This window comes from Hyposmocoma kahamanoa, unplaced genomic scaffold, assembly GCF_003589595.1.
Source record: "Hyposmocoma kahamanoa isolate Upper Pololo Valley unplaced genomic scaffold, ASM358959v1 64, whole genome shotgun sequence".
NCBI lineage: Eukaryota > Metazoa > Arthropoda > Insecta > Lepidoptera > Cosmopterigidae > Hyposmocoma > Hyposmocoma kahamanoa.
Window position 1 is genome coordinate 23,212,331 of NW_020653852.1, and position 19,922 is coordinate 23,232,252.

Consider the following 19,922-nt stretch of genomic DNA (forward strand, 5'->3'; position numbering starts at 1 on the left):
ATTGCGTAGTAATCACGCTGCAAGGTTTTAAGGATTGAGGTAAGAAGAAATGTAACATTAAATATGTTTATTAAAAATGCACCCTAAAAGGTGTACAAGGGTATTTCAAATACATTCCATGTCAGTAAAGCGCTCGCGGGGGACAGTTTTCTAACTTGGCCTCGCCGTCCAGCGGCAGGCGGGAATATTGTTGGATTAATTCAGCTAATTTAAATGGACCATTTATTGTGTATATATTGTTCATGTTGGCGTTACAGCTATTACTTAAGAGATTGCTGTCTATGTAATTATTTAACAACATTAATTTCCGGTGGCGTAGGTTTATAGATGTTGAAACTTCTTTAACAAGTCTCATAAATAAGTGTCACTTTAATGTAGGCACATTTCTTCTCGTACCGCAAGTTGGCAACTTAGCTGACAAGCCTTTAACAATATCATTCATCTCAGTTATGACGAATTAAAATCTTGTAAAAAACCTTGTTAGATGTTATTTTAGCGCAAAGGTAATTTCCTCGCTATCTAATATATAGAATTTCACTCACTTAATGCCTCGGCGGAAATCCGCTCCTCTAGAAGCCGGAGACGTTGTTGTCCATTTGATTATTGCCGGTTGATTGGATATTTAACATAAATTATGCTGTGACATTACTGTTGTTAAATAGTTGTCGGATATAAATCTTAGAGACAGCGTGAAGCAAGAGGACGTTGTGATGTGAAAAATTATATGACTAGAAAAGAAAAGCGATAGCTTCGATGGTTTGCTCATCCATATGAGCAAAAAAGATGATGATATGAATAGAATATTGATATGAAGAGAGGGGTCAAATTAAAAAAAAAAAACCTATGTCGGAATTTTGCTTAATATTTATATTAGGTAAGTAAATTCTGTATAGTTTTTGTTTTCGATATCAATTTTCGTGTCAATATTACCTTTTGTTTTCGTTCATGCACTATGCAGTGCTCATCTGAGGACCACAGGGGTCGTTTCTTTATATACCTATATGTAATTTGCTTTACGAGAAGATAAATGTTAGCTAATGATGTTATCACGTGTGGCTTTCTAATTATTAGAGAAACGAATTACTAAGCTATCTACGAATCGCATTAACTTGTTCGATCATGGTTTCTTTGTTGACAAATATCCCGTCAGTTTGACAGCTCAAACTAGGTAAGGTCACAGAGCGGATAGCGCTGGTATACTTTGAGTCTGTTCAATTTAGTTCGTTGTCAGACGTGGTCCTTTGACATGACTAAATTCAGTGACGAGCATGTTTCCCCATTACTCCGGCGATAAACAAGTCATTTTTTGTGTAAAAGAATTAATGACTTACTCTCACAGTGCTCCGTAACGTTTTTATTTGGAATTACAGGTACCTTTTAATGGTACGAGGGCAATGGGTCATGATAGATAGTCCTGTGCGGGCTTGATACCAATATATATTCGACCACCAAGCACTGAGTGTGTTAGACGTAGAAAATTAATTATAAGAATAAAACGTAAAACAATTTAAAAAATCATTTCTAAGTGTTGGTTTTTATTTTTGTTTTCTTCATTTTACTATATTATTCCTTCCCTAATTGGTCACTTTATACGTTCTTATAATGATAGTTTTTGAAGAATAAAGAAAAACTGTGATAGGCTTTTGTTTATACATGAACATACATTACCTAATAGATAGGAAGCTGGCGATCCATGTGATCCATGATGTGCATTTGCACAGCCCTTTTGGAAGCCCGTAAAATGGTAGCTTCGACAGAAGTGCCTTGTGCCAGCTTAGCGATGTCTAAGCTCACGGCCATTGCTTCCCCCTTGCTCTCGATGGTAGGTGCCCATTAGTGCGTGAGATATACAAGAAAATCACCAGGACCACGACCGCGGCGAAAGCCGTATTGGCGGTCGTTAACAAGTTGGCGATCCTCAAGGTAATCTAAGAGCTGGTTGTTTACTACACCGTCCATCACCTTGGAGAGCAAGGAGGTTATCGCTATAGGCCGATAGTTGGACGGATCTGTACTGTCACCCTTCTTGGGTGTGGGGTGAACGCAGGCTATCTTCCATGAAGACGAGACTTTACCTGAGTGGTACGCAAACGAGAAGAGGCGCGTTAAGACCGGAGCCAACTCGGAAGCGTACGTCCTGAGCGCAATTGCGGGAACGCCATCGGGCCCACTGGACTTCTTAACGTCGAGGGCAAAAAGAGCACGCCGTACCGCATTTTGCGTAAAGCGAATTTCGGGCATTGTGTACTTACACCACGGGATAGTAGGCGGTGAGTGAGTCGCTATCGATGGATTGTGCTCGGACACCATGCTCATCAACTCATCAAAGCCGGCGTTCCGCAAGGATCTGTGCTATCACCAACCCTGTTCATCCTGCATATGATGTGTTATCAACTAATAGCATTCAGATGACAGTACCGGTGACGCCTATTATTTATTTTTTATTTAGTAAGGCTTATCAACTAAATATATGTGTTTAGTTGGTACAGATACGTTAAATATTTATAAAAACGAAACATTTAGTATTATGCATGCACTTAAATTAAAGGTATGCACTGCTTTACATAAAGGTAATAATTACTATTTCGGAAGCACGAGAGTATGACTAGTCTGTCTACATATATGACTAGATCAAATCTAGTTTACATTCAAAAATTTATGTACTTTCAAACAGCAAAAACAGATAAAACTGAGCAAAACTAAGCAAAAATTAGGAAAAAATGAAAATAAAAAAATTACAAACTAAGCAAACCAAAAATAGCTAGATAGCTCGTTAAAGACTGTTAACTGCACAAGTAAAATATTTTTGGATTACATTCCTCAAGCCGTGATATTTATCACTAAATTATACAGGTCGCACAAATATTGCTCCCGCCAAAGGAGTAGAGTCCATCCCCACATCTTAGATGCCTGGCATTGTAAGACCACGCGGGCATCTCGTTCGTTTCTTCCTCGAGCCTGCAAGATGTGGAATGATCTTCCTCCTGAAATGTTTTCTTTGCGCCATGACGTGGGGTTCTTCAAAAAGCGTGTTCACAGGCTCTCAAAGGCTGGCAACACATAGGCAGCTCGTTTGATGTTGCAAATGTCCATGAGCGACAATGACCACCTTTTATCAAGAGGCTCGTCTGCTCGTTTGCCTCCTTCATTAAAAAAACCTCTAACTCTATGCACTTGAGTAAAAACAAAAGGCAAATTTGACATGTTAATATGTTAGCCACTGATATTGAAAGCAAAAACTATACAGAATTTACTTACCTAATATAAACAAAATTCAGAATTAGGTTTCGCTTGCCCCGAGTCTGGGTTAATTTTGTATGGGCTGTGACCCCATTTTCAAACAGCAAACGTCGAGATAAATTTAAGAAAGACTCGACGAAAAACTTGACGTACTCAAGTCAATCGAGAATGTCCTTCAACAAAGTAGCCATGTCAAAAGAACTAAATGAATGACTGAAATAAAAAGACTGATGCGAGTGAAGGAAGGGTAGCGAGAGAGCAAAAGGGTAGTGATGATATGTATTTACATTGTTACTATAGCGTTCGAGTAGAAATTTTATGTTATTACGCTGCTTTTAGAGAGGTGATTACCACGTTTATCTCAACTTTTACATGTTTTGCCAAGTTTTTAATTATTTGATCTCGAAATATTAGGCCACGACAAAAAAGTCATTATAAACCAAGAACAAAGATCTGCAACAAGCATATAGAACAATTCGTAAGATGCGCTAGTTCGTCCCGTGGTTTAGTTGGCATAACGTCCGGCACGGTTTGCTGGAAGATCGTGACATTCAATAAACTTAAAAATTTCGAAATATTTTCTTGTTATCTTCATGGTAATCGCCACTGAAAAGCAGCTCTACTACTCTTGAATACAACTCTTGTAGATATTAGTTCAAATTAAGGATTATAGCCACTTAGGTAATGTCTGTTAAACCATAATTATGTTGAATATTTCGAGTTTATGTTCCAGAGAAAACCTAAGTGATTCAAATTATTTTTTGTATTTTCTTTACGAAGCAAACACTCTTGCCGCTTGCCTCGTCGCGTATCACTCCACAAGATAGGTAAACATTAACTGTTTGCCACGCTGTCCCTGTACCCGGTTATTTACATAATGACCATTTTGTCAGTTTGTCAGCTCAAGACTTTAATAACTTATTTTGACGCTCAAATCGCTAACATAGACTTCAAAACTATGGACGTTAATTGTGTTTTACAGAATTCATTACTAAAAATTACTACATTTATGTATTTTATTATATTACATATATATTACAGCATCTCATAATAACTAGTTGTCATTCAAGTATTTTCTTTTTCGTTTAGCCCACTTAATTCCTATAACCTAATTGATTGGTCACCTCCTATCCAACCTACAATCCCGAGCGATGTAAACATTATGATGCGGGTCGTTCATGTAATGACCGATCGTCATCGATTTGTCCCGACGCGGTGATTGCTTTTCAATTAACACACATTATCTCGATAACTCGAATTGAGTTGTCACAAAATTTATTTTTTTGTAACCATGTTTTCAGTTATGTTTTTTTTTGTTGGCACTTATACAGTATTCATTATTGTTAGCCTATTATGAATAGTACAATAAATTCGACATAAAACATATATTTAATAACTAAAAATTCTACAAAATTCCTAATAACATGATTGTGCCATGATTAGAGATTGTAAAAACTTCATAAACTAACTACATATCTAAAATGTACATCTTCCGGTTGTTAACTAAAACGTTATTACTATGAGAAAATAATGTTTCATCATTTAGTTATCTAATGTAACGTTCAAGATAGCTCGCCTAATTAACCAGAGAATACCTTAGATTTATCCCTGAGAAGATAAAATGGCAGTAAACTTTAAGCGTAAACGTAGCGTTGCAGTTACAAAGCGGCCTGGAAGTGCAGTCAAAAGACAGGTTTCTGCCGCACCGGGCATACCGGCCCTTGAACACGACATTCCACTTACAAAACAACACAACCACCTCACATACTGCGACACAAAGTAAACCGTATCTTTACTCAAATTAATTTGTAAACACAAAAACTGGCCGGACCTAACATATGACCCTACGGCATTCCACGAGCAAACATTTTAAAAATGATATAAAATGTGACAAACACTGAGCGATCACTCAATAAAAACCACTTTTATTTCAAGACACAACAGATCAATGTTGAGTACAGTTTTATTTGCGGTTTGTGTTGATTTCGTTTACGGCAAACCAAGTCCAACGTTTTAGTGAATTCTGCATAACGTTGTGGTCGAAGAGAATTGAATTGAATGTGCAGTTTGTTAGGTTTATTTCTGATTGTTTGGGTTTAGTTGTTTTTGTAGCGAGTCGTATCTGTCGAACGTCAATTAGTGAGAAACCGGTCTTCGTCTTAGTTCGGGCAGATGTCAAGTATGTATCTGGAGACCAGCGCTAAAAGCTTGTCGCTGATCTAACACTTTCGTTTCCCTTTGTAACATTTATATTTAAATATATTTGACGCAAATCTTTATAAATACACTATTGTTGTGGACGCATTCAACTTTTGTCTATTTATCTGAGGAATAATCGTGCATTTAACCTGCCGTACCACAAGACGCAAAATAATTTTCTCCCTCTATTAATCAGTACATTTCATGTTTAATTTAAAACAATGGATATCTAATTCTCAGTATGTGGCACAAACATGCTGACGTAGCAAATACATGATTCTTTTTTTATAAACAATTGACGAACATGTGCAAATGTTTTAGCGCAAAAATTAATATCGTATTTAATGCTATCAATATTATTTTATTTTATTGACCACACATTGATTTCTTTAGCAGCAAATACTGTGAAAATCAGAATATAATTAGGAACTTATTGGTTTTACATAACCGCTTGTAAAGAGAGCAACTAATTTTAATTCATGCCTCGCTATTTTACATGTGATTCTACATGTAATACTCGTAATCTGTACGTATCATAGAGCTTCTTAAAATTTAGTTTCTGTTGCGTTTATGCATAACCACACTAAGTTACTCTGTTATATTTTATTTTCCACACTAATTTAAGCGCTGAACCAGATGATAATAAACTGTAACAACAGTTACATTTCAACTAGCACACGCTTTGGAATTCATAATATTTTTTTTTATGCAATATAAGAGTATGAAAACAAATAAAAAGTCACCATACACAAGCTAAAACTACTCAACTCGTCAAGACCAATTTAATGAATCCAAATACTACAATTATAATGTAAGAAGTTGAATAGTTGGGTATGCACACTGACCTGGTTGCAGCAAAATATCAAGTTTGCAAATTATAGTAATGCATTACCGTATTATACCAAATTTGAAGTCGAGCGGACAAGTGGAAGTAAAATAAATATTCATTTTATGACTGAGATCCCAACACCGACTGGGAAAGCGCTATGATCTTTAAGCTGCTGAACAGATGTTCATCACAGTGTGGCAGCCGCTGCCACAGCCAGACACACAGATACATAGACAAAGGCTCCATATTTGTAACCCTCTTTTAGCGCCGAAGATAAGAAGGATCTTAAAAATTAACTAGAAATTGGATGTGCTTAACTATTAAATTAAAACTGTTTGCCCATTTAAGGGCAAATATAACAAAATTTGAATATTTTTTAATTTGTTTTTATAAAACTACATCTACCTGTGTAACCTGTACTATTTTTGTTAACTATTGTCTTCTCCAAAATCCATTGCAAAAAAAAAACCTGTTAACAAAACAAGAGCCTCACCGCACGTGTTCGGAACTGGAAATACTTCCAAATGCAATAAAAGTGCTATTTTCGTAAAACGATGTCATTTAGAGCAATGGAGATGTAGACTGGCCCGATTGGAGGGTTTCAAATTTCCACGAGCCACGGGCGGTTTAAGAGATTTTGGGGACTCAATTGTAGTACTTGAGAAAGATTTCTAATTTGATAATGTAAAAGCTTATGCCATACAGCATTAACAATCAGACTTACTAATATCAATGTAATTTTTCACTCCGCACAAATCCCAGGTAGGGTAAGCTGATCTTAAACCTCAGAGAAACGGAATGGCAACATTTTAATTGGATTTCTTGTATTATTTGCTTTCTGTTTTTTAATATTTCTAAACATAATATTATATACTTACTTTCGGTTTGTTCTTCTTCTTAAAACGTAAATTTATTTGGGTTCTCCGATTTTACCCGAATTTCTATTCTTGTCGTGTGTACCGCGAACTGTTCCCATTTATCCCAAACTTTAAACTGATCGGATCTTAATCCTCATAACCGACAACCTCTTTCTTTATCCTTTTAGCCTCGATGTTCTCTTAAAGAACATCATCCATTGCTACTTTGCTATCGAACAATTTAGTGATTCTATTGTTATTCTATGCAATGTTAGAAATCAGTGCTTGTTTAATCTTGGCATTAGTCCACAAAGCACATGAAATTTAATTCAAATTAAAATTACCCATAAAATTTTTAAATTTTCGTTCATTTCAGCTCATAGATGTAAATTGACAATCCAGCTCAAATATTAGACTCATTAAACATTATCATTAAGAATTAACTTTCCAGTAATATGAATCATCTCAATTATTGACTTCACTAAATAATAACAGGCAATGTAAAAATTTTATCAGTCTTTGCGATCCAGTCGTAGGAATTTAGCAGGGCTCCGGAGCGGCCATGCTTCTGGATAGGTCTTTATCCGGCAATATGGCGCGATTGGTAAAACAGTCACGTGCGGCGCCATCTTGAACATATTCGCTTTTGTTTTCACCACTGCAGAACAGGGGTTCCCTGTGACGTTATTCTCTTAAAGGGGACGATTGTAATATTGATTGTTCCAGAATCATATTGACTAGCAATCGGCGGTGCATTATTACTATTCTCGATACGCTGTTGGCCATGACAGTTACGCAACGTTCTCCTGTATTGACTCCTTAGTCGCTGTTTAAACTTTTGAACGCCACTGACAAAATCTAGTTTCGCTCCCTAGACGCCAAGCCTGTATAGTGAAGTGACATGTTATGAATTACCACCTTACGATAATACAATTCTTCTAAGTCAAAGAAGAACATAACTGAACATAAATGCAACTATGAATCCGTACTTAAATAGGACACAAAGAACACAAGGAATATGTTAATATTTATTTGTTCATTTCAATTGAAAACTAAAGGGTTTCATTGTCGCTATAAGGCGTCATTGGCGTATCGGCTTAGCACGTTAATACATATAAGACGCTTCAAAGCGGCCACGGCAGCCAAAGGATTAAAACACTTCCGGAAAGGTATTACAAGTATGTTGATGGTTTTATTTCTGAGAGCTGTATACAGATACAAAACCGCATGTTTCCGTTGGTAAACCAAATTAAATATCAACTTTCATCATTCAATTCATTGACATTACAGCATCGAGCTCTCTGCAACCACAGCAATGCAATATGTGTTAATACCGCCGATCATCGAACTCTGGTCTGACAATAATCAGTAACTCTCCGTGGAACCCATCCATTTGTCTATCATACAAAACACGCTCTTACTGTTGTGATGAAATCATCATATTAGTTATATCATATTAGTAGCAGTAGAATCTCCTTGTGAAAGTGTTCGTCCAGGTCCGTCCAGTAGTATTGCCATCTTACCGATTCTGCCGCCAGGCAGTAATGTCAGCATTATTATGGCCCGGTTTTGAATGGTAAGGGTGCTGGTGAAATTACAGGCACATGGGACTTGTCAACTTATGTCTCAGGGTAACGGGCGCAGTAGTAGTGCCCCTCAGATCTTTGCAATTTAAAGCTCTGAGTGGCATTGCAACTATTATGGACAGACGTTCGACAAGACTTGTTCGTCTCGTCACTTGATGTAATAAAAAAAAGTCCATTTAAGTTTTTATTTTGTCAGTGACTTTACCTCTTCCTACAACTACTCGTATACACTTAGAGAATTTTAATTTTGTAAATAATTTTATCATCTCACTATATTCTTTCTGTGACAACGCAAGCCTCTTCTCGGTCTTACATTCAATTGAAAGCCACAATTATTTTCGAAGAAATATAAAATTAGTTTTGCCCGACTATGATAGCAAAAGGCAATATCTCAAAAATGACAAACCTGTGCTACGACTGGCGCCATGCAATACATCACCCGCCCCCGGGTTCAGCTGTCAGCACGCGCCGCGCCCGCTCTAGGACTCTCACTGGCATACTACTACTTTCATATGTGATAAGAACAGCCTTGAAAATAAATATCAGTTGTAAATTTGTATTTTATAATCCTGTCATAAGACATTGCGAGTAGTTCGCAAATACAAATACAATCACCCTTCATTGCACCCCCAACGTAATACAATGGAAATCTGACAGAATTTACAACATATATAATAATATGCTATTTGGCTGGTGTCAAATGAAATATTTGATATGAAAAACGATAGGTATGTTAATTTTATTCGTATGTTCTTTTTTAAATTGACTATATTAGTATTCTAAAATAATGCGACACCCTCTCTTCTGCGATATACCTGCTAATACCCCGGCACAAATCCGGTCATCATTTTAGTCTATTAGGAAAGCTGAAACTTCCAATATATTCAAAAGACAAGATGTACGAATAAACAAGACCACAATGTTCCCCTAAGCAATAAGCATTGTTACTTAGTTGCTGAGCCAGCCCAGAGACGCGACGGGGCGACACGCAAAGGGCGGGCCAGCCGCTAACTTAGATAAATTTGTCTGCCTGTACAGTAAAGCTCGTCGCTTTGTAGTCTTGAGAATGCATTCGCTGATTGCGTTCGCGGTAAGATTGTATAGGTCGACTGATAGCCACAAACGCTAAAAGCCTGGTGCAGGTTTTAGTAACTTCGGATTCGTTGGTATCAGTCTATCACAATGTTAAACCAGTAATTAAAAAAGAAGTAATGTACGGACTGTCCCGCCTTACCACATACAGAAGATTTTATATAATTTCCGGCAATTCGACAAACTTGAGTTCCTTATCTAAAGTGCTTGCATTTGATTGCGTTATAAATTAATTTTAACTCATTCGTCTGTTAATTTATTAAAAGCATTTGGAAGAAGGCAATAAACTTGTTGCAAACAGAGATGAAAATGCAAATTTACGTTAATAAAAGCGTGAAATCAAATAATAAAATTGTATTAGTAATATATCCGATGTTAACGGAGCATCAGAAAAAATCATGGCGTCATGGCTGGCATGTTCGGAACCAACGGTGCGCGAGGCCTACTCGCGCTTGAATCTTAAAAAGAACATAAAACTCACTAGATAGAGAAACCCCACGTCAGCATTCCAAAACATCTCCACCACGAAAGTAAATGTTTATAACAACATTCTGTTTTTTAATATTCATGTTCCATACGTTACCACTCCAAAACATTTTTAAATTAAATTCCTCGCATACCGACAGCCATCTTTAGGAATACAATAAAGAACATTACGACTTCTTAACAAATTGATGTAAATAAATACATTTTTTATGATATCAAATGATGGGGCAAACAAGTCGTGTACCTAGTGGTACCCACAGCAGTTGCAGTGCCTTTAGTTAGTGCTTTGAGCTTTAAATCGGCACGGCTGCTGCCCCAGTCACCTTGAAACATAAGCGCCATGCGCCTGTAGTTTCGCCAGCACCCTTACCTTGCCCTTCAAAACCGGAATATAAGTAGTAACGCTCAGAAATACGTATGATGGCAATACTTCTCTGGTTATATTTTATTTGTTTCTTATTTAATTTTATGGAAATTGCCTATCCCAAAATACCTGCAAGGAAACACAGAAAATTGGTAATGCAATAATTAAGGCAGCCTTTTTAATCATTTAAGGACCAGTTCATAAAGACCTCTCATTTCCAGTTCCTGACGAGCAACTAAAGCTCTTTTATGATTTGCAATTTAATATGAGTCAAACTGAAATTTGCTTTAAGAAAACGGATTTTACGGCTTTTGGCATAAGCTTGAAAGTAGGAAGTTTCTTTGTTTGTATCGATGGCTTCATCTCGTCGTCATAGCAACCTCGACGAGGTCTGAATTCGGAGTTCGAAATTCAAAACGTGCTCGTCGAAGTTGTCCGAAGCAATTGACGGAGTTAACCATTTTGATATTAGAAAATGAAACTGTTTTTCCGGATTTAAATCGCGTATATTTGTTTTTTCAAACAAACCGACGTTTCAGACCCTTTACAGGTCCCATGGTCACGGTTGAAGAACTCGACATTTTGATATTTTTAATTATAATAATTGCAATGCAAGACAACTGGCTCTAGCAGTTCAATTAATTCAGGGCATTTCTTCTGCTCTAGCATTAAGTTATACATATAAACACCTACATATTATTACCCCGTATTTTTCATATGTCAAGCCTTGTGTAACAATTTACAGAAGTGAAATATAGCAATAGTTAATAGACATATCGCTGATCCCAAATGCAGTCACCGAATTACTGCAATAAGTAAATACCGAAAAAACAACTTTGTACAATTCAGTATCAAGAGTAGAGATCAGTGTTCGTGAAGGACGCGTGCAGAAGTAGCGCACAACAAGTTGAGAGTCACGTTCAAGTTTTCAATATGTCTGCCGCCGCGCCGCGCGCTCCGGCCTGGCCAGGAAGTCAGTCTCCGTTTTATATTTTAAATATTTACCATGTAGCCTACTCTCTTAAATTACACTGTGTATCTAGGACGTGAGATAAATGCATTGCATCTCGTGTTTATGCATCTTTCGATTATAAAAAAATCTTTATTATTATTATTATTATTATTGTTTATTGTATAATTTTACTGTAAATGATATCTGGAATAATGTAAAGTTACAACATTTCAACAAAATTGTTTTAAGTACTTTGGTGTGGAACAAAAAATCTTCACCACGAAGTTTCTTTAAACACAATGCCTCAAATTTAAAGTTTTTATTCTCTGAGACAAGTTTTTTCTATAAAATTTAATTAATACAAAATTCACACTTTATAGTCACATTCCGCATGATATTCGAATTATAAAGAAAGCCTATAAAAAAAAACTTCCGTGTTGTTAATCGTTATAGTTCATAAATAATTTTATACGCGCTATAAAACCATCCGCGTCAATATTTTCATACCTAGTTAGAGAGCGTCGGACAAACGACGTCCGAAGGGTTTTATAGTAGACCACCAAAGTTTACAGCTCAGTGTATGTTAATATTAAAATGCCAAGGTCGTAAAATTGACCATTTTAATTTGACCTTCCTCAAAGCTAATTTGATGGGAGATTTTAATTAATTATACTTACACGCGAATTGAAATTGGATATGGAGTTCAAAGATTTTTGTAAAACACATTCCAATAGGTTAATAAACCAATTAAGAGAAAAAATATTTTATAATTAAAAGGGATATTATTCTAAGTGCTAGTAATATAGATAGCAAATGGCATGCTGTGTATATATTAAAAGGGCTGCTTACACATTATAAATATTTAGTTATTTGTAGAGATTAGAAAAAAAGACTTTCTGTTAAATCCGCCTTCACCGTTAAATTATGATCCCGCGTTTACTTTCCAGGCCAAATATCTAATAGTGCGGAGACGTCGCGTCGCTGTCGTCGCGTCGCTGTCGTCGGGTCGTCGCAGTCGCCGCCCGTAAACGTTTATGGCACATAAAGACCAGGTGGCGAATGTGTGTTATGCGAAAGCATCAACTGATTTTTAATAAGTGTTATAATAAGCAGCTTCGAAACATTATTTAGTAATGGTAAGGATGAATTTTTGTTGTATATCTAAATAAAAGAAAAATATATCTGATATTATCACGCCTGCCCAATGGGGTAGGCAGAAACGCCTCTCAATACATTCCTGACAAAGCTCTTTCGCTTTCTCCAATTGCATCAGTCTACCGTTTATGCCCGTTTATTTCTGGTACTTTAAACGTGGCCTGCTAAGGACATCCCTAATCTAATCGAAATAACAGGTCTATCTTTCTCCACGTTTCGATTCACATGCTCCTATTTTTGCCCCGTCAATGTACCGACATTCATTCTTTCGTACAACCAACGCAAGCATTAAATACTACTAAAGGTATGAAATAACGCAAATAAAAATAAAAAAGGTTATTATTTAAATTTTTCTTAAAACAATAAAAAAGCAAAAGCACCAAAAATTACTGACCAAAAAAATGTGGAACGCTTCACGATTTTGCGTGTCATCCTTGCGCAGGGGCCATGCTAATCTTCTCTGTATCGTTCCAATTTTAGTATATGTACTGCCGAAGCAAGTACACTAATTGTAGTAACAAGATTCCATATATATTAACGCAACGGGAAAATTTTGCTTGCGCGTTTTAGGGCTCTTATTTTGTATTGCGATTAAATATACCGCCATCTAGTGGTGAATAACAAAAGCCAATACGCAAAAGCGAACCTACACTTCCATCTACCGTCAGGTAACAAATTTGTTGTTTTGACTTTGTAAAAGTCTTACCAATTTAATATAGAGTCCACGGAATAACAAATTGGTCTGTGGTAGATTCAGAAAGGGCAATTACATACATAGGTATTTTAAAGTACCTCGAGTGTCTTTGAGAGATCATTTTTACGCTAACGTCACAGTCCATTTATGAAAATATTATCTATGTTAAGATAAATATTATTTTATGATAATAGTGACAGACATAATGTTAATAAGAGGAATAGAAATAGACTAGTTGTCCTTTTGACAGTCTGTCTTTATAAAGTCTCAAATTCATTTAAGGGGCAATGTATATAGCTTCTATGTAATAAGATTCCGATTGATATTCAAGACTTGCCAATTACGAGGTTTAATAGTATAGTGAAACAAAAACTTTATACTAAAGGTGATGTGGGAGTGACCCGTTGAGCTCTTTTGAGGTTTCTCGATCTAAGATGATTGAAATAATATTGTAATGATAAATGTTTTCAAATGTATTAATTTACCTGCTAAGAACAAGCCCTAGAGTTTCTTGCTCATTCTCGTCAGTGGAATCTGCCTAACGAATGAGCAGTAGAGTTTAATCAGTGTGATGATTTCATGTATAATTTGCTTACCTATGATATAAATATTATTTCACTTTGACTTTGACTAGAGGAATATATTATAATTAAATATGTACAATGTAGATGAGTAATTTTTCTAAGACTATTTTGTGTTTATTTGCTTAACTTTCAAAAAATTAATGTCTTTCTTATTATTTTTCGTAGTTCTACACATTTACGCGTGCAAAATTTTACAATTGAATATTTTACCCATAGACCTGGTGACCTTAGACCCCGATTATCTCAATATTCAAAATATGGCCTGCGTAACGACCTGCAGATACTTATTTTTTATTTTTTCTGGTAGTTTCAACGTCCATATCGAGGTACGACCGACCCGATTATGTAGATACATTGTTTGTTTTGTCTAATCGTTTAGAATTTGAATTTTGTGATTAAGTATAACAATTCTTTATAAGTGATTTTAAATATTATTCGCGGTAAAAGTACTGTCTCTACCAAAAATGTTATTGGTAGGCAATGGTCCCGGATGGATTCTCCGATCGTCGATAATCTATTTTTAAACCGGCCTAAATGTCGGCTTTTAACTCATTAGTGTGAGCTATAATCATTTGGTATAATTATCAGTAATTAATATACGCGGGCACATAAAGTGTGAATTATGTCCACTCGGGCGTAGACGCGCAGAGACGCGCCAGCGCAATCGCAGAGGGACGTGCGTAGAACTGGTATCATTACGTATTCTTCCCACGGCGCTATTAGGCAACTAATTGGTTTTATAGTTTAACGGACAGGCAGGCATTGAAGTGATTAAACATATCTATAAATTCGTTTTTGGAATTTCTTCAAAATTAGTACGAGATTTCTAAAGTTTGTTATTTTATACACATACGGATATAAAATATGTCCTCTGATATTTAGCACTCATTAAAAGATTCTTGAAATGAAGCTATTATAATTCATTATTAAAAAAATAATTCATCATAAAAGTTTAAGTACTGTGTTCAATGAAATCAAAGTCTATTATGTAAGTAGACGTACTTATGTACTACTAAAAACACAAAACACTCAAGAGATTTCAAGGATAGACACCAGCATGTTAACAGTCGGGTTTATCCAATTTTTTATTTTCTATTATTACTGACGGCATAACATCGCAGCAGTTGTCTCCTAATGAGTTAATGAGGCGATTGGTTACCACCTGGTGCTAACAAAGAGCGACTTCCGCGCTGCAGCGATCGCTAGTAGCGATTGGGTTTTTAGAATTAACTAACTAATCCGATTACTAAGTTAGGAAGAACAAAAATGTATCAATTTTCATTCCAAAATGCCACTTCTCAAATATTTGCGCGGTACCATTCCTATCCTAACCCGATTTTCACTTAATGAGACGTAGCAAAAGTGTTTTGTATAATTATCGAATTGGTTTTCGCAATTGCTGTACATTGAAAAGGGAAGTATTTTTCTAAAATTAGACCGTATGCACGGCTGACTTGTTTGACAATGTTGGTTGACAACTTTGTCAAACGTAGGTTTGTTTGAAGAAAACAAAACATATTACGCAATTTTGATCACAAGCAATTGTTTTATTTCCAAAATGGGTTCTGTGTACAAACACGACAGAGTTTCTCAACAGTGTTGAAATGTTTACCAAAAACATCACACAATCAACTTTATTTGCCCTAGAAGTGTTTCCCGAGTTGTCACTCAACGAACTGACTTTAAACTAAAGTATCATTTTCTTACCACGGAGATTGATAAGAAACATTGAGCAAGTGAATACTTGACTAGCTACAACAACAATTTTGTTACTCGTCTTCTTAGGTTTTCGTGATTGCTATTGGAAATTAAACTATTTTTTTAGGATCTCAATCGCGAATATCGGTTTAATTCATACAAAAAACAACATTTTTTCAGCACACACACACACACACACACACACACACACACACACACACACACAGTCACAGCTGACTGATTATTAATTTACTGTTAAGTTCATATCTGTGCAAACATGGCAATGTTCCTCCAGTTAACAGTTGTAACCTTTGACCATGTAACTCTTCGCGTATCGAAGCCCACAGATAGCACAGCATCAAGGCACTAAGTATTGATTTACCACAACTGTAACAACGTATTTATTAACCACAGGAGTCGCGAACCACAAGTATGCTATAACGCAGGCGTGGATGGGGCGGGTTCCGCCGCCAGAGCTGTCCAAACCCCACAAAAGACTCAGATATACGTGAACCTCAGCCTGTGCACCAGCTTTGTACCTTTTGCGGTGGAAACTTTTGGTTAGAAGCCATAGGCGAAACTTTTTGCTGAGGAACCCAAGATGACGAGACTGACATCTACTTCCGCCAAAGAACAGGCTTAATTATCCAATGGGAAATTGAGCCTGTTCTTTAGCTAAAAAAATGTTTTTTTCGGCTGTATGCAGTTAGAAATATGTACCTTCATTTAAAAGAATTATAGTTTCAGTATATGCAAATACAGCTTTTTTTATCTCTCTTTTCGAGTAATTGCTTAAGCAGACCTTGTATATTTTTCCATTAATTTAACGCTATAAAAACATGTATTAATAACCTACAAAATTGACAATATTGTTTTCTGGAGCATATTATATTAACAAGCCTCATCATATCCTCAGCTTACATTATGTCAAAATGATTTCTTCCACTTTCACTGATACACATACTTCCAATGTACATACGTTAGCGTTATTCCGGATTATTAATAAAAGGAAATAAAATTATTAATGCACAAAGCAAAATTATCCAGTCACTTTATAAATAATGTACAGGTTAACGAGCTCTACACACGGAAAGATAAGTTAATGATCGTAATGGGGCGTGCAGACGGACGGCAATGGGTCATTAACGACTCACGGGTGATACCGATTAATTATTTCAACTCGGTTCTAATGGGTGTAAAATGATGCGTCTTTGGAGCCATGAAACTTTTTAAATCTTTGTTACTTTATTGTAAGTAGGTTCGTACAACAGCCTTTGTGTGTTTTGCTACCACGTCTTGAGTCCCGGACTTTAAAACAAGTTAATCATTAATTGCTAGTTTATTTGATTCTCCTCAAAGGAATCTCTTTAATAAAGGTTACGTGATTTCTATTAACCGAAAATTGAAATGTACATTGTTTTACGAAAATTGTAAGTTGGTGAAGCAAACGAGCGAGTTTGCAATGACCTTGACGCCCGTGGGACGTTTTGCAATACATTTGGTCGACTTACAGGTGAAGCATGTTATTACCATATTAATTAAAGTCACATTAGCTAAAGTATTTTAATTACATGCCATAAAAATCTGAATAAAATTACTACACAGAATGACTATTTCCATGATTAAAAAAATATTATCAAATATCTCAAAACTTGAATCTTATAGAGTGTCTTATTTTATGCGAATCCAACATTGACTTACAAATAAAAATGGAATCCAATATACTTTTTCCTATGCTTTCAAAAACGTTTGAAATTTTCTTAGCACCTAGTATATTTGTATCTAAATTTCGAAATCAAAACAAAACAAAATGTTAGGTGGAATAAATTCTATGAAATCCGCCAGATCGCTAAAACTGTACATATAATATTTTTATGTGAAGTGTATCACAAATTATAACGTAATTATTTCTAAAACAATATGTGAAGAGTCGAACCCATTCAGCCTCACAATTTATTGGTGAAATAAAATGTTAAAACATTTAAAATGAGTCTTAAATTAATGTAATTCATAATAATTTACACCCATTTAGCAAATCGATCGATAAGTAGTTTTCTCAGTTACTACTATACTATACTACTTCGAGCAACTTTATTGAAAAAACGTTTACTTATGTTTTTTAATTATCGAACAATTTTTTTTGTAATAAAAAAATATGTATAATTTTGTTAACACTGTCTTTTACTCATGTTTCTAATGGCCACATAGTCATTTGTCCAAAACGCCCATGCCCCACGAGAGACGTCCCGAAGTCGTTCGACTCAAAACACTCAACAGGCCGCAGTGCGTCGCTCAGATATCGATTGAATTAAATTTATCTCACAAAAAAAAGTTAAAAGCGATGTCGATTACGTCTCAATTATACTTGGTGCCTTATAAGGTGTTCTAAAGACTATACTGCATTAAACTCTCTTGAGTGTACATAATGATTACTACACACGACGCTAAACTATATTACTGTCATAATGTTACCGCATTTCTAGTGAATATAGATTCATTTTATTTTTTACAACCCTTTTGTGGTAGGTGGTCTTACAGTACAACATTTAGTTAGAAGTGGTCAAAGACTCTGAGATATTATAGTATTCCAAGTTATATAACTGGGCTTCTTCGATCCTTCTTTTGATGTTCGCCGTATTAGCATGATAAAACACCAGTCTGAATAATCTGTTATTTACAATACGCGGCAAAACCACGTAAAACTCTATAAGATAATGAGGTTGCACGTATTGTACAACCTCGCTTCATTAATATTAAGAAAATAAATCGACTTAAATCGACTGTGAAATTTTGCAACAAATCGTAAAAGATGCTATATCAAGTAGCACTGCTGCAAGAAGTGAAACACAAATTGCATATATAGAAATATTGTCTATATCTTAGAAAGCAGTACATTAAGACTTGCAGGCTAAAATGTTAATAGGTGTACTCTGAATATATGATAGATGATGGCATTCATTGCACCATATTTCTAATTGTTTTACTTTTTAATTACGGTTATGCAGACGAGTAACGAAACAGCACAGAGCAGGCCGTTTATTGCTGTAATTTGAAGCTGGAGTTAATTTATGTCACGTGATTCGTTCCGTTTGGAAAAGAATTTATTAAGTTTAATTAATGTCAAACTATCACATAAATGTACTTAGTCAATTATATTGATAAGATATGCTTAATGTCGTCATCAAAAAGATAAAAATGGTACTCATTACACAAGTTTTGGAGTCCCAGGTTGTTAATGAGGCGGTGAGAAAATAAGAAAGTTTCACAGTGGAAACAAACATACAAACATATTGTGTATTTAGTGACTTCCACTATACATATAATATCGATCAGAAAACTAAAGTAACTTTTATAACCATTTATAACTGAAAATATATACTGTACATGTAATTAACATTTTAATAAGCAAATAAAAATTCGTCAAAATTGTGTAGCATTGAGCAGTTAACAAGTTATGCAAATTTATTTCAAATTGATTATAATTAAGTTCTTTTGCAGTCTTGGAATGTATTAAGGCATTGGCCTTAATAAAAAACGTATTTGAGCTTTGTTTGGGCCGTACTCTCTTTTAATAATAACGCACACACTCAACAGAACCCCACACTAGGGAAATCCTGTGTCGCAAATGCCATGGACACACACATATACAACCACAAATTACACCGGAACTCGCGAGGGAAATAAATGTAAGCCATACACATATTTCTCTCGGCCTGGGAATCGAACCCAGGACCTCTTCATGGCAGTCCGGCTTGGTAACCGTCCGGCCACTGAGGCATGTTGTTTGCCGTATTTCTATGATATCTAGTTTGAAATAAATTAAAGTTACCTAGGTCCTTTTAACAAAATACACCTCAAAAATGTAAAACTCCGGTAGAGTTACGATTTCCAGTTCCCTTAAGGCAGGCAACTCTCTCACTGACCTACACCAAATATGACGCATATCTTCTAGGTTTTAAATAAAGCAAAGTGACAGCCCATATCGCAACTCGGAGGCTACAAACGCCTGAAACACACAAAGAGCCGGTTTTTTATTATATAATTTTAGAAAGATTTAGAAAGATCGTAAAAAAATACTTAATGAAATTAAATACATATTATTTTTATTCTTTGTTGTAGTTGAGTGAAAAAGCCCAAAATCTTTACCTCACCGCCCTCGTGAAGCGATTCGATAGTCCTTTGCCTG

General features: G+C 35.6%; 1 protein-coding gene and 1 non-coding gene across 6 annotated transcripts in view; both read right to left on the minus strand.

Annotated features, from left to right (window-relative positions):
• LOC113231081 (protein prickle-like) overlaps positions 1–19,922 on the minus strand; it is a 423,515-nt gene that overhangs the window by 339,272 nt on the left and 64,321 nt on the right. The gene's annotated exons all lie outside the window — the stretch shown is intronic.
• LOC113231169 lies at positions 13,158–13,264 on the minus strand. The gene has a single exon (XR_003310544.1). It is a non-coding gene; the product is annotated as a U6 spliceosomal RNA (small nuclear RNA).